At 42.8% G+C, this 15,316-nt stretch overlaps 1 protein-coding gene across 1 annotated transcript in view; it reads left to right on the forward strand.

The window, feature by feature from the left end:
• FOXO3 (forkhead box O3) overlaps positions 1-10,729 on the forward strand; it is a 114,829-nt gene extending 104,100 nt beyond the window's left edge. Inside the window, exon 4 of the mRNA XM_004673753.2 lies at positions 6,107-10,729. The gene's annotated coding sequence lies outside the window, so the exon portion shown is untranslated. The remainder of the gene's footprint in view (positions 1-6,106) is intronic.
• The last annotated feature ends 4,587 nt before the right edge of the window (positions 10,730-15,316 follow it).

A 15,316-nucleotide genomic window follows, 5' to 3' on the forward strand; every position in this document is an offset into this window, starting at 1 on the left:
TTTTTTTTAAAGATTTATTTATTTGTGCATACAGAACTGGGGTACAGGCCAGAGGCTCAGGGGCGTCAAGAGGCTTCACCAGAGACAGAGTGGTGAGCAGAACAGGCAGATTGATGAAGTACACTGCTGAGGGGAGCAGTATGTGGGTCAGGAGAGGTCTGCCACGCCATGTGGTCACCTCCGAGGCAGGCGGGAATCAAACTCATTAGGAAGTGGCTTTAGCTTCTTAGTGCTGTGCTTTAACCCGCTGCACCACCAGGGAGGGCCAAAACATACTTTTTAATTAGCAATTTTTCAAAAATTCAATGAGTTAAATATTAAAAGTATTCTTTATATTGATCTATAGAAGATTACATCTTATAAGAAACCAGTCTTGAAAATAACTTTTCTTTCCCTCTCCACCCCCCAAAACCAAAAAAACAAAAGGTATTAAAATTCTAGATCTTGCTCCACAGCAGATTCTGTCTGGATTTAAATAAGAAGAAGCCTTGGCAAATGTGAGTAGGTCTAAAATACTTTGTGTGGAGTTTAGCTCTTGAAGAGTGTTAAGTATTAGGATTGGCAGAGGGGAAGAGAGGACTATAGTGGTTTGTTTATTCACTCAGCCAACCTTTATTGGTTCTCCATTCTGTATGTCAATTTTCCAGGCTGCTGGATACATCAGGAAAATTTTGCTTCCCTGGCTGGAATTTGGGCTGCTTGAGGGAAAATACCATGTCTCAGTCATTTTAAAATAGGTGCTACATATACATGTGATTTGCTTTCAAGCAGTTGGACATACTGGGAGCTCAGTATGTCTATAAAAATGTAACCATTTCAGGCACTATATGGTTAGGTGCCAGATGAGTGCCTTAGGAGCTCGAGTAGAGGACCTCTGACTGCATTGGTGTGATTCATATGGGTGGAGAGAAGAGGAATCCAGGCAAAGTGTGACTGAACCTGACCCATCTGACTTATGGGGAGGGTTTATTCCCTGCAGCCTTAGTGGAAAGTAAACCTGGGTGAGCATAATGCCCCTGCCAGTTTCTGATATTATAATTAAGGTTCAATAACCTCTAGTCCAGGGAGGATCCAAATGTCCCTTAAGGATTTTTGCATTAAAATGTATTCCTTAAAAGGAAACTGTATAAATCTTTTAAAAAATAGAAAGTCTCTGCAACTTTGCTTTTGACAATAACTTAATACATGTAGTTCTGCATTGTCAATCACTGTATTTGACTCTAGGTACACAAAGTATATCGGTTATCATAATCCCTGTCCAAATATAAAGACAGAAATAAGATATTCTTTTAAAAAAAAATATTTACTTATTTATGCATACAAGAATTGGGGTATAGGCCAGAGGTGGAGGGGGGGTGAGAGAATTGACCAGAGACAGAGTGGGAGGCCGAACAGGCAGATCTACTGCTGAAGGGAGCATCAGGCGGATCAAGAGTGGTCTGCCATACCATGTGGGTCACCTCCTTGCCTGGGGATCAAACTCGTGCTGCAGTGGCTGCATAGAGCTTCATGTGTTGAGCTTTAACCCTTTGTGCCACTGGAGAGGGCACCAGAAATAAGATATTAATTCAAATTTACTTTCACCATCAGTAATCCCTACAGTTTAAGCAACAGAAAAGGCAGTGCCACACTGCAAGACCTCCCTGCTCTTTGCCCTTCAGGTGTAACAGGCTTGAGTATTTCTTCTCTAATTGTGCTTTCCCTGTATTTGATCAGCATGGCACACAGGCTGGGTGGAAGGACATTTCACAGTAGGACCTGATTTTGATTTGTCTTAAGGCAAAGGGTTTTTCAGGAGCCTGTTGCCAGTCTTCACAGGCAGGCTGCCACCTAGAAAAAGTTCAAGGATTACTGGGTGACAGAAGAAAGATGAGTACTTAGATAAGCTTTTACATAAAATGAGCTATTTTTTTTTTAATACTGTGAATAACTGAGTGCCTTTCCATTATCTTAATGTCACCTTTGCCATAAAAAGCTTCTTGTTTTAAGCTTCCCTGGAACATCCTCATCTTCTCCTTGTATACTTAGAATGTAGCTCTAGTGCTACATTAGGTATCATCAGAGCCTATTAGAAAGTCAAAACCAGTAAGTCTGATTTTGTTTAGGGAGGCTCAACTGAATATAAGTTTCACCTCCACTCTGGCCAGATCTTTATGCCTGTTCTGTTTCCTTCATAAACTATAGTCAGTGTCTAAAATACAAGCTGGCAGCATTTGTCAAAGTATATTTTTATAGAGTTGCTCCTAATTCCTCTCTTCTGCAGATATGTAACTGTTTCTCCAGTGTTGCAGGCAGAAGTCTGGGATTCAATGGGCCAGGCAGTCACTGATCACCAGGCTGATTTTCTTGCACTTCCTGAGTCTTCGGTATTCCCGTTCCAACCTAGAAGACACTGAAAGAGTTCTCCCATTAGGCCAGAGTGTAGTGTCTGTTCACATGTTTTCTTGAGCTGTTTTGCCTGTGAAGATGGACTCCAAGGGAGCTGCTGCCATGCTGGCATTCAAAAATGTGACGTGGCCATCTGGCCCAGACCTGCCAACCAGCCACAGGAGCCTTGGAGGATGCTAGCAGGCAGTTGTGGCTCATGAGCTTGGATGTAGGTGGATCCCTCAGAGGGCGAAGCAAACCTGGTGGCAGGCAAGCACTTCATTGCTCTGTGCTTTGCTGGAAACCTCATACTCTGAAACCCACACCTGTTCTCTAAACTCGACATGAGACTTCCTTGTCAGATTGAATGAAAATAGATTCATTTCCTTTTCTATCTGAAATGCTCCATATTTAGTCCCCAACTTGCCCCAGGGACCGCAGGGTGAGGAAAGTAGCATTTCACTTTAGTTTGTTCAGGCAGACATTCCCCCAAACATCTCTTATTAAGAAAGCAGTAGGTAACCTTCGCGGATCTGGGGATGTGAGAATTTCATCCTTTTTTTTCCCCCTTCCATATCATAGTTAGTATTAGAGTCCTCTTCCTTTCTTCTCTGCCAAGAGGATAAAAACACTACTGAAAAAAACAAATTTATCACAATGGAGCTAAGTTGTGGGAGGACAGCAGTAGGAACATTTATGCTTTATTCCCAGATTAAAGTTGATTAGGATTGTTATGTTTTGTGTAGTTTTTTTTGGAGGCGTTGCCCTTTCTTAGAACATCATGTGATTTAGTGGTGATAATTAGGCAGGAACTTGTCTTCCCTACAGATGCCAAGATTATAGAGGGACTTACTCTCACCAGAGACCAGATGACAGCATCCCTAGATATTTTTAGAACGGGCCTCATCATTTGGTTCTCCCCATTTCATTTTCCTTGCATCAACAGCCTCATTTCAGACTGATTTATTGGATTGGGAGGGGATCTTCTCCCTGTTAATGAAAGTCACTAGTGGGACCTGACAGCATTTACATGTTTATTGGTAGTTGGCCTATTGCCTGATAACTGCAAAGTGATGGCTATAATTCTGTTCAGCTGTATGCTTCCCCTTTTTTCCAGATATTTTACGTAATCTCTGATGTGTTTTTAAATTTAAAAGGGCATCAACATGTGGCCATAAACCTCAGGGTTAACTGAAGCATCTTTAAACCATGGATGGATGATGGGTGCTACATTCAAATCCTTAAAACCTAAGCATCGTTCACTTCTCAACTCCATAGCTGCATCATTTAACATGTTCACTTATTCTTTTAGCTCTTGATGGAGTCAGATAAACACTTGCAAGCACTGAGCCACCAAAGAGTGGTTACAATTCTGAGGCAGATGATTGCTGCTTTCTTTATGATTATTTTTAATCTAACATCTTCCTAGTGAATGGTGATCCTGGTTTTCTTTTTAGCAGGGTAATTATATTCCTGTTCAAGATTATCTGGTTTCCTTATGTTCTCACAATATTTGTCTTTCTGTCCGGTGGAGTGGGAGTTTATTAAACTTGTTCTGTGTGAGTGCTGTCTCCATACTGAATGGGGCCTCTCTGGGCTCACCTGCTAGGCACCAAGTCACCTTCCTGAGCAGCCTGGGGGCGTGGCGTAGAGCTGGGTAGCGGGGCTCTGGGAGTAGCCCCACAGATGGCCACAATCCCATCTTGTAGAAAGGGAAGAGTGACTGTCACCGCACTGCCTCTTTAATGATGTAGTACTCTGGAGACTCTGGGCCTGTTGCTGAGGGAATGGGTATTGGCCTGGAGATGGTTGCTGTAGATTGCCCAGTGTGGGCCTCCTGTTGCTGGCTCCAGTGCTGAAACCCTTAGATGCCTTAGGCTGATCTGCTTAGAATGATGCCAAGTTGAGGTTTATAAGAGGTCCTTTATCTTCTACCCTCCCATGCTTACATAGCCCCTGCATTAGAGCAAGCTGCCTGCTTCGCCTCTATACTTGGGAATGAAGAATGTCACCTTCCCAGTATGCACTGGTTTCCATGACTGAATAATTAACACCAAAGGGAACTGGGGGATGGGGTCTGAATTAGGTAATACTTTACAGTCTCTCCCTTGGCACTTACAGTAAGTCAGGATCGGGACTTAGAGACTGTGGTCCCCTGATGACTAATTGCATAGTGATATTAGATTGTGGTTTATTAAGTGTTATTGTGAAGGAAAAAACCAGATGCTCTTCCAGAGGCACCACATCTTAACTGAACCTCTGTCCATCAACATCTTGGGTCCCAGGAATTTAGCTGGCTAAATTCCTCTTAGAGACTGAGATCTGTAATCTATTTTAGCATTTTCCCTCTCTGAAATCAACAAGCCATTATTTTACAGTCCAGGATAAAGCAAAGACTACTTTCCCAAAAATCTCTTTTAGGGACACCATATATTGAAATGGGTTGAAAGAATGGCCCTCTTTTCCTGCTTTATAGTTTCTTCCTCCAATAAGACAATCTGAGTTCTGTTTGGAGCTCTTAAAAAGGTAAGTAGGACCATAGCATGTTTATATTGCAAATATGGAGCCCTGCTGCTTTTCTCAATGTTGGTAGTGAAAGGTGAGATTGCCAACTGGTTCAGCCACCAGCACACTTGTGAAAACTCTAGGTAACTATATGACAATATCTCCTAAAAGTGGGGGAATCACTTGTATGTGTATGTACGTGGGTATGCTTATTGATGCACTTTTCATTACTGGTTCATCTTATCTAGTGAGTTCATGTTGCTTCACCACCTTTCTATCTGTTTTTGTCTGAGAGCCACTTTTTTTCCCTATCAGGGCAGCCCATACTATCTCCATAAGAAAGGTCTTATGTCTTGAAACCTGTCTTGTCAGCTACTTCAGAAATATGTTTTCTGTTCCTTTAACTTTTCAGGACTCAGTAGTATCCTGCAGACTTGTATACACTCAGGTCTTTTTTGTGTTTTACCATTGAAGACTGTTGGAGGCAAAGGAATAGTAGTGATGATGATGATGATGTTAGTAAGATATTTTGTGGAGGTTTTGGTGTTTATATAATTTTTTTCTCTGCAGATTTTTGGTAAAAAATCTGTTAGTAAAAAACTAACTCCTAAGGTGATCCACATAGAGTTTACTTACACCTTTTACAGTGGAGGAAGTCAAAATTACTCACAGCCAGTAGTGCAGATTCATTAAGCCTTTGTGGAAAGGAATCACTTCATTTCCCCCAGTATTGGGGTATCAAGAGGAAGGGTGGTAAGCAAGGTCAGTTAATCCATGAAGCTGGTGGGGGAGAACCATGCCAAATCTAGCTCCGGTGCTTAGGGTGACTAGCTTGCCTGGTTTCAGGGTGCAAGTTCTGTGTTCCAGGAAACCCCTCAGTCCAAATATCTGCCAATAGAACAAAACCCCATATGCACCTTGGACATTGAAAAGAACCCATTGACATACCCCTAATTTGCTCTTCTTTATTAACATCCCCAAGTGAGTGACCCTTTTTCCTTTAGGCTTTTAGAACATTTTGTAACCAAGCACAGAAATATGGTACACAGTCTCCAAGCTTTGTGCTTAAACTCAGACATTTGAAATTGGTGTAGCAAAACAGCTTTACTGTGAGTTTCCTTTACTGGGAGGTGGGGTAAAGAGATGGGAGACAGATGAGGTGTGACCCTGAGGTGCCCACTATTGCTGTTCCAATGTCCTTAATCATCTCTGGTTTTCTTTTTTCCTCCTCTAGACCCTCAAACTGACACAAGACCTACAGAGAAAACCCTTTGCCAAATCTGCTCTCAGCAAGTGGACAGTGATACCGTTTACAGCTTAACACCTTTGTGAATCCCGCGCCATTTCCTAACCCAGCAGAGACTGTTAATGGCCCCTTACCCTGGGTGAAGCACTTACCCTTGGAACAGAACTCTATAAAGTATGCAAATCTTCCTTGTACGGGGTGATGAGCCACCTGCCAGCGAAGGACAGCACCCTGTCAGCACTCCCCATCTTTGTTCAGAGCACACCGTGAACCCCCGCTGGTGATTCCGTGGTGCTTGAGCATCACGATGGTTTATGGGATATTTTAAGTGTTGCTTTTGTGTTTTCCTTTGAACTTTCTGAGTTTTTCACATGCATTAACTTGCAGTATTTTCCTGTTAACATGTTAAACCATTCTTCCCCTGACAACTTTAAAAATAGAAGGAAAAGGTCATACAAGTTACCATTCTGGTTTTGGGTGTCTCAAGCATTTAAGCTTGTGAAACTCCACAAACTAACAAATTACATAAACTGGAGGGGGTTTTCTTTCTTCTTTTGTTCAGTAGAAAACTGTCCTTTTCTAAAAATTGAACAATGGCACAACTGTTAGCTGTGCACACGCCAGTCAAGGGCTGACCCTGCATGGGAAGCATGAATGGGGCATAGCGTCCCAACAGTACACTTCAGTTTCAAGTCAGGGGGTCTGTAGATAAGACCCCAGCACCTAGTCTACACTGCCAGGTGCACAGGGCCTGTATCTTCTGTCAGAATCCTCAGTATGTTGGTGAGAAATTAGGATCTTTCTAAGAAAGATAACAGCTCAGCTGTCCACTAATTGTCAAGTGCCACTTAAGGATTTAGTTTTAAGGAGAAAAGGAAAAAAAAAAAAAGTAGCTCTGTTTTGCTTTGCAGAAGAAACAAACCTACAGGTGAGCTTTAAGCCTGCAATGAGAAATGTGTGGCGAGTGCAAGCCCGAGTCAGTGCAGTAGGAGTTCTAACTTCACAGTTTCCCCAGATACACACCCTTGATTACTGTCAGCCTTGCTGTGTATAATCTGACCTACTAGACATGTATGAGTGAGAGGCAATGGCATACAAACTGATTTTTTTATATAAGCTTAGGTAGTTGTGCAAGTGACATGATGGAAGTACAAGATAGGGCAATTTTGATCCCGCCCCCTTACTTTTCTGCTTCTATGGATTTGATTTTGTTTTGTTTTCCAAAAGTTATGGTGCTGTATAGGTGCTTTTTGTTTAACACAGAACGTGAGATTAGTTACCCCCTTTGGTAGACAGAATAGTTGGGAACACCTTTGGTACTTATGACACTGGTGTAATGACGCTCTGATTAGCACAGCATATGCATACTTCTCCAAAGTGATAGGTGAAGACTCTTTTCTTTGCATTAAAAAAGCATTAGGCATACAAATGTATAAATATATTTTATCATGTACAGTACAAAAATGGAACATTCTGCATGGGCGTTAGGAACACAAGCTAGTATTCCAGCACCGACTTCCCTGCATGAGTTCTTGCTGATGCTTGTACCGTGCAGTGGGCACTGACTCCTTCCACCAACATGGACGTGCCACCCAACTCCCCCTGCACCCACCACCAGCCGCCAGGGGACTCCTTGTGCACTCTGCTTCATAAACCCTCTGGGGGTGATATTGGTGGTGATAACAGCTCCTAGCATAATGAAAGTTCCATTCCGTATTGTCACACATCTCTCCCGCCTCGCTTGGGTTGTTATGTTTGAGTGATGGCCCTGTTGATTTCAGCCTGCCTTTTACTGAATCTGTAAATGGTTGTGCAATTGTGATTATAGTAGACCTGTAGCATATCACCTTTTCTAAATGGCTACAAGTTTATAATCTTCATTTTAAAAGTATGTATAATTTTTTAAAAATATGTATTCTATCCACATGGTCTGCTTGTCAGTGAGATAGACTTTTGCTTACTATATTTCTTTAGAATAATGCTGGCCACTTCCTTGACTCTTTGGCAGTCTGCTGTACACAAAAATTGTCCAGTATCAGTAAGAGTGCTGCCTCTCTGGGTGCCCGAGCGCTGCTGCCCTAGGTGAGAGGCAGCTCAGAGCGGCGGCAGCAGCTGGGTGGGGTGTCGGGCAGAGGGCTGCCTAGCACCAGAGGACCAGAGCACTTCCAGCACAGGGCCCTGAGGATTGCTCTCCTGTGCACAAAGAAACAAGCAAACTAACAAAATAGCTATTGCCTTTGCAGTTTTTCAGCCCTTGGGAGTTACTTTGGGATTAAGAAAGGCAGCCCTCAATTGTGTTTTAATTTTAAAACACTGAATACCTTTCAGACATGTGGCATCTCATTTATCCCACTCCCCCTTAATGTTTGTTGGATTTCAGGCAGAATGTTTTACAAAATTTCCTAGAATCAGATTATAATTTTGCACAGCTGAGGGAGGGACAGAGGCTTGAGAGCAGGGCAGAGCTACCTTGCAGGTCAGGAAAATGGAGGGGCAGAAGGGGGGTTCTTTGAAGTATTTAATAACTAATATCATCTACATGCAGAATGTTGTAGAGAGCTGAGATCAGGATAGTCAAGTGTCAGCATCAGTCCCAGGAAGGAGACAGGCATGAACAGACCCTGGTGTCACCCCTGGTTACCCTCTGCTGGTGGGTTTTCCACTAGAAAAGCCAGGCTCTCTTAGACTAGCAACTTCTAGGGAGGTCACATTGGACCGAGGTACAATCTGAGCCTTTTGTCTCTCAGATCGAGACTCTGATTTTTAGGAACAACCAACTGTTGACCACCACATGGAGTTGTCAGTGTACTGGGTCTCTCACAGTAGGTCTTCTGATCTGTAGTGTCCCCATGAAATACTTCATAACTCTGGAAGCCTGGCACTTGTGAGGTTTGCATCCTCATGAGAACTGTTGAGGCTACCCTCAGCCTCTAAATAAGCTACAATAGGGAGCCTTCTTTTTGATAGGAATCTAGAATGAAGGGTACCTAGTGCTGAAAACAAGGCATGAACTCTGGGACTCTGATGTTCCCTTTGGGGCTTCAGAACCAGATACCTTTTTTACCAAAGTTAGAAAAGAGCTTTATCACAAACCTTCATTGTCCTGGTGTGAGGACAGACTGCCAGGTTCGATGTACCCCATTTACTGTGAATGAATCTGAGGTCTGTTTCCTTTGTTGCATCCTCTGCAATATAATAATGACTGAAACACATATTTTTTAAAATTTCAGAAGTTATTTCTTCTTTTAACAGAAGGATCGTGCACACACACATTGTTCAGTGTGGACTTTGTGTCTGGTGTTGAGTTTCTGCATCACAAGTGTGTCACTTCCCATCTGGCTTGCTTCTCAGGACAGGTATGCCCAGTCTCAGGGTGTCATTTCAGTGGCTTCCAAACTTGTTGGAGATGGTAGGGATGGACTTCACCTCTACCTAATGAACTCCGTGTAAAGAATAAGGCCTGTTTGAATCTCATGGAAAAAGACTGTCAAGTAAAAGCAGAAAAGAGCCCAGCCCTGTTCACGTGCTGATGCTAAGGGCTGGAAATGTTGCCTTTTCTCTGAGAGCAGAAACAAACCCTAACAGCTCTGGACTGATTCTCTTTTTCCTTGCAGTTTTTGCGGAATAACTGTATGATTAGGCATATATTTTTTTTTTAATTATGTGAAGCAAATTTTTTTGTAGAAGTGCAATCACTGGCAAAGAGGTACGAAAGTTTGACCTCGCCCAGAGTCTGGGAACAGCAGAGCACACAAGGGAAAGGGAAGTCCTGTGAAACACGATCTGAAGGCAAATGCCCAAGTAACTGAAGAGTGTGTTATATTTGATTGAAATCTTTAGTAGGTAACATTTTATGCAGTTTGAATGAATGAAATATTTTCTTATTTACTTTTGTTTGTATGTATTTTTCTTTAATGAGTGATTGGTTACTAGGCCTCTGCCACACTCCAGAAATATTTGTGCGGCTGCTTTAAAGAATTGTGTGGCTGGTCATTTATTTCTCCAAAATTATCTCATTGCCTGGCAATCAGTCTTTTTTTGTATACTTGTCCTAGCACATTATGTACACGGAAAATGTAAACAGATGTGAAGGAGGACCAGAACAATTAGTTAATATTAAAAAAAAAAATGTGTGTTTTGGCTTCACATGTTTAACTTTTTTTAAGAAAAAAAGTTGCATGAATGGAAAAAAAAAAAAAAACCCTGTATACAGTATCTGTAAAACTGTCTTATCTGTTTCAATTTCTTGCTCAAACCCCATACAAAATAGAAATTAAATATGGTGCATGGCCATATGCAAACACCTAAGAGTCCAGCAGTCGATGCTTTGGTTTGAAGCACCTCATCCTTTCTTTCAAAGCGAACACTATCATATTGCATTCCTACTGAGGATTTTGTCTAACCATTTGTTGCCATGAATTAACTCTACCACCTTCTCAAGAATCAAAACCAGTTTGATTTGGGAATCTTCCCCTTTCCAAATGAAATAGAGATGCAGTACTTCCTTTCCTTGGTGTTTGTAGATATTACCTTGTGTATTCCATTTAAAACCCTAATCTAGTTTGTAAAAGAGATGGTGACGCATGTAAATAAAGCATCAGTGACACTCTAGCTTACTCTAAGAAGTCGTTTGTTTTCTTACCCTTTCCTTTAGCCCCAGAAATGAAATAACTGGATTTATCTGAAGGTCTTCACAGACTGGGAGAGGCACAAAGCTGAGAGACCCTCTTGTGAAATCTTCAAACTAAATGCATCTTTTTCTCTGGCCCATTCTTGACTTCCACTGACAACCAGACAATTTGATAAAAGTAGATTCATGGTGACTGATAGTCCCTTTAGGCATGCACTGAAGTCACCCTGTAGGGGTTTTTAAGTAGGGAATTGGGATTTATACTCTGCCTTCACCAAATGTCAGGTCTTGACCTGTCAAAGTTTTAGCCCCAATGAAGTGCTGCTACTGTGAGTCCAGTTGTCACAGGGCTCTCGTGCATATCAAAAGTCAAATTCAAGACTAAAGGCTTCTGCTGTGTGTACATTTACAGCCTCAGTCAAGTTAAGAGGTATTATAAAACTATTCCTAGTAGATATAAACTTGTAAAAAGTATTCTACTTTTAGAAACACCCTAGGATTGGGTTCAAAGTCCCATTGCACTCATTTCAGATCAAATCATTGAAAAGGGTTTTGGGATAAATTCTACATTAGGTGAACAGTCATGCTCTATTAGTTTGACTTTGCTATTGTTTTAATTATTTACCAAGGTAAACTCTTTCCTTCTCACCCCACCCCCCATCTTCAGATAACAAAATCAAATGGGAGAAAGAAGGCTTCCCAATTTTAATTTTGTCTTTCAAAAGATGAAAAATGGAAATCCACTACTAGCTATCACAGGATCATCAATAGCCAGGTAAAAGTTCATCCAAAAATTAACATCAACTTAATAATCAACTATGCAGGCAATGGCAGCAGACCAGACCCCTATGATGGGTTCCAAGAGAACCAGTCTGGACCCTGCCTCCCTGTATTCCAGGAAGAATCGATCCACCTTGATGAATAAAGAGCCAATTCCGCCTGACACTCTCTGCTTCAGCTTTTTGTTTAAAAAGAGTAATTTAGGCCAGCTGCTCTCTAAAGCACCTCAGGGATTTGATTTTGCAAATACTTCAGTAGAGAGGGGAAACCTTTAAGCCAGGAAATGTGACATTTATCAGCCAAGTCCACACCCCTGCTGGAAGGAACACAAACAAATGTCCTGTGGGGTAAGGTAGAATTCCTAGACACTAGGGGTGCCAGTCACCCCTCACTACCCAACCACTCCCTTAGGACTTGGAAAGTAGGGAGATGGCTGGGGTGGGGGTGGGGGTGCGGCAGTTGTGTTGCCTGGATGTCACTAGGCTCAGCAGGACGGAGTAGGGAAATCTATTAGTGTGGAGATAAGACAGCACCACCAGTGCACTGCGCTGGATTTGGGCCTCCACACCTTTGAAGCTAGAGGAAGAGGGTCCATTTCCCTGGATTTTTCCCTCATTCATAAGTTCAAACATGGAGCCTGTTGGCAGTATTTAAGACCTGGAAGAGAATTAGACTATATGTGTATTCTACCTAATGTCTCAGTAATTTTGCCATTCTCTCTGAGGACTTCTCTAGAAACAAGACAAATATCCCAATCTCACTTAGGGGAGGGAAAGCTTGCATGGACACAGAACCTCTGTGACTCCTACAGCCATCTATCCCATCACACCTACTGTGTGCCAGGTGCCATGTTTGTTTTAGGGCCTAAAGGGGTTGAACGTAAATATGAAGGCCTGTAGTTAGGAGTTCTTGAGAAAAGGAATCCCACGCATGCTGCTAAGGGCATGATGGAGGGTTAAAGGATAACCCAGAAGTGAACAGTTGAGTGGAAAGACAGAAATGGCTCAGACTTTATAGTTGAAGTGATGAATCTTGGGGACAAAGACGAGAGAAAAAAAGGTTGGAACCTATTTGAGAAGCAGTGCATAGAGGGCTTGTTTGGGGTTTAAAGAACTCAAAAATGATAAATGAGAAAAGTCGGTTGTCAGAAAATTCCAGACCAAGGAAGCTGGCCTCAGCTAGGGAGATGGGAATCCCTGGGGCAGGGGCCTTGATTCCAGAGTGCGTTTTAGGAGGAGTTCTGAGGCACTTTGGGGAGGTGCACCCTAGGAGGGGGATGTTGAGGAAAAAAGAATGTGGTTATTCTAGAGCTATTTTCACATTGCTACCCACAGAAATGATAGTTTATCGGGGTGACCTAGAAAGCTGTTCCAGGTCTCAGGCCTCTCAGCCACAGGCCCTGCAAGCTCCCAGGGACTGATAACGTAACATTTCTGTAACTTCCTACTGGGTCAAAGGTCCTGATCTACAAGAAATCAAGAAATGGGATTAAGTCTGGGAAACAACAGGTTTGAGCTTTTTACTGTGCTGTGTTAGCTTATCAAAGTGGGAGTGTTGCTTATGTAAAGATTAATCCAGTTCCTTAAAAACCATGAAGAGACTGGGTTTTGTGACTCCTGAGACCAGACCAGAGACAATAAAGAGTAAGGTGAGACAAGGGTCTTGGGAAGTGCAAGTAGAGATGAGATTGCTGTTGATAAGGAATCTAACTGAGCAAAAGTATCTTTGCAAAGTCTTCACACCACTGGGTTCCTATAGTTTCCTCCTCTTAACATCTTGACCACCCGAGTAAATAACCTGATCAGAACAAAGGAATATGCATCTATCAAAACAATATGAAAACAATTCACATGCATAAAATGTTCATATCAGATGTACTCTTAGAAATGTAATTATTGTTCTTATAGCTTACAGTTATATAAGAAGAATAAAAAGAAGGGAAATAATTCACACCAGTGTAACTATGGCTGGAGAGAAGTAGTAAAAAGGTCAAATGCAAAAATTGGAATAATTCTTGTCTCAATACTTTCAGCTTCAACACTGGCCTCAGGAGCACACTGTTGCCTCCATGAATAAGCTTTAACTTCCTCAGTCTCTCCCTCCAAATCTCAAGTCACTGCTCTAGCCCTAGCTGACAGAAGATATCAACACCCTTGACAGGTCCAGAGAGGCAGGAGGGGCCCTTCCACCAAAATGCATCCACTGGGTAACTCCCCAAGCGTGATGAAGAGGGTTCTCGTGCCAGGCAAATGCTCCAGAGTTAGAATTAGGTTATAGAATTTATTGGTCGTGATTATATCTATTTTGTCTCGTATTTTTAAATATTTTGCAAGCTGAAATATTCACATATTCAAAAGCCACACAGTATATAGGTAGACATACCTCAGCCCCCTGTCCACTTTGTTACTACCACCCCAGTTTTTTGTCTCCTCCCAGACTCTGTCTGCATATAGAAGCAATAAACACATATTCTTACTTTCCCTGTATTACAAAAAATGTGTATCGTGCAGACAGACATCTTACTTTGTTAACGATTTGCTCACACATAAAGGACATATTTTGATAGTTGCAGAGAGTCCCATTGTATCAAGATTTGGGACACTGGATTGTTTCTCTATGCTTGTTATTATAGCAACACTGCAGTGAATAAGTGTATACACACATTATTTCCCACACATGGAAGAATCTTTATAAGACTGATTCCCAAATGTGGACTCGCTGGGTCAAAGTGTACATATTTTTGTAATTTTGATAGAGCTTGCCCAAATTGCCCTCCAAGGTGCCCATTCACAGCACCAATGATATGGAAGAATTCCTGTCCTTCCACAGCCTTGTATTTGTAATACTCTAAAAAACAAATTGCCCATCTGTTTTTCCTTTTCCCCCCAAGCGTCTTTAAGTCTGTACCAGAGGTACTCAGGGCCTAGTTAAGAGTGTGGTGGAGGATGGGAGAGCTTTATGGGGTCGACTCCAGGCGGCCTGGGCCATGCTAGGAAGGAAGAAGCAGCTCTTGGCATTTGCAATGGAACACCCATCCCTGTGCCAGCACACAGGAATCAGCTGCCAACCTGTCCTTCCAGTCTGGCCACAGGCTCCTCCCCTCACGCCACCAGTTCGAGCAGCCCAGGCCCAGCCTCTGGGTCAGCAGCCTGACCTCACAGCTGTGTTCCCTCACCTCCCAGAATTCCAGAGGGGAGCTGTCACCCTAGAGGAAACAAGTCTGGTCTCTTTGGCACCAAACCACACACCTAGCCCTATTCATAGCAATGTTGCACAACCTGCTGGAGGACAGCCTGACTGGGCTGGGGAGAGCTGTGCCATTCCGGAGCCAGGCCCTGGCCTCCCAGTGCCCCTGGGCTGGCCTTCCAGCTTTCAGCAAGGGGGAAGGGAACCTCAAGGGCCTGGCTCCTCCTCCCAAATGTGGGGATCGTGGGTGGGAAGCCTCTAATACCATCCTCCTCCAACCACCATGCAGGCTAGCAGCTGAGGTGAGGAGGGCCTCTCTGTAGTTAAAGGAGAAACCAGGAGGCAGTTTTTACACAAGAGGAAGCTGAGTCATGTAGGAATAAGCCCTGTTGTCTCTGTAGGAGCCAGTGTCAGGGAGAGAAACTCCATTTTGGACTGGGACAGACTTTGATTTGAACCCCCAGGGAGCACTAGATGAATAACAATAGCCTAGTTGGCTAACTTTTCTGGGCCTCCATTTTCTTTCCTTTTTTTTTAGAGAATTATTTATGCATAGAAAAACTGGGGTGTAGGCCAAGGGTGCAGGAGGTGAGTGGATTTAT

This window comes from Condylura cristata, unplaced genomic scaffold (assembly GCF_000260355.1).
Source record: "Condylura cristata isolate star-nosed mole 26May11 unplaced genomic scaffold, ConCri1.0 scaffold00001, whole genome shotgun sequence".
Classification (NCBI taxonomy): Eukaryota; Metazoa; Chordata; class Mammalia; order Eulipotyphla; family Talpidae; genus Condylura; species Condylura cristata.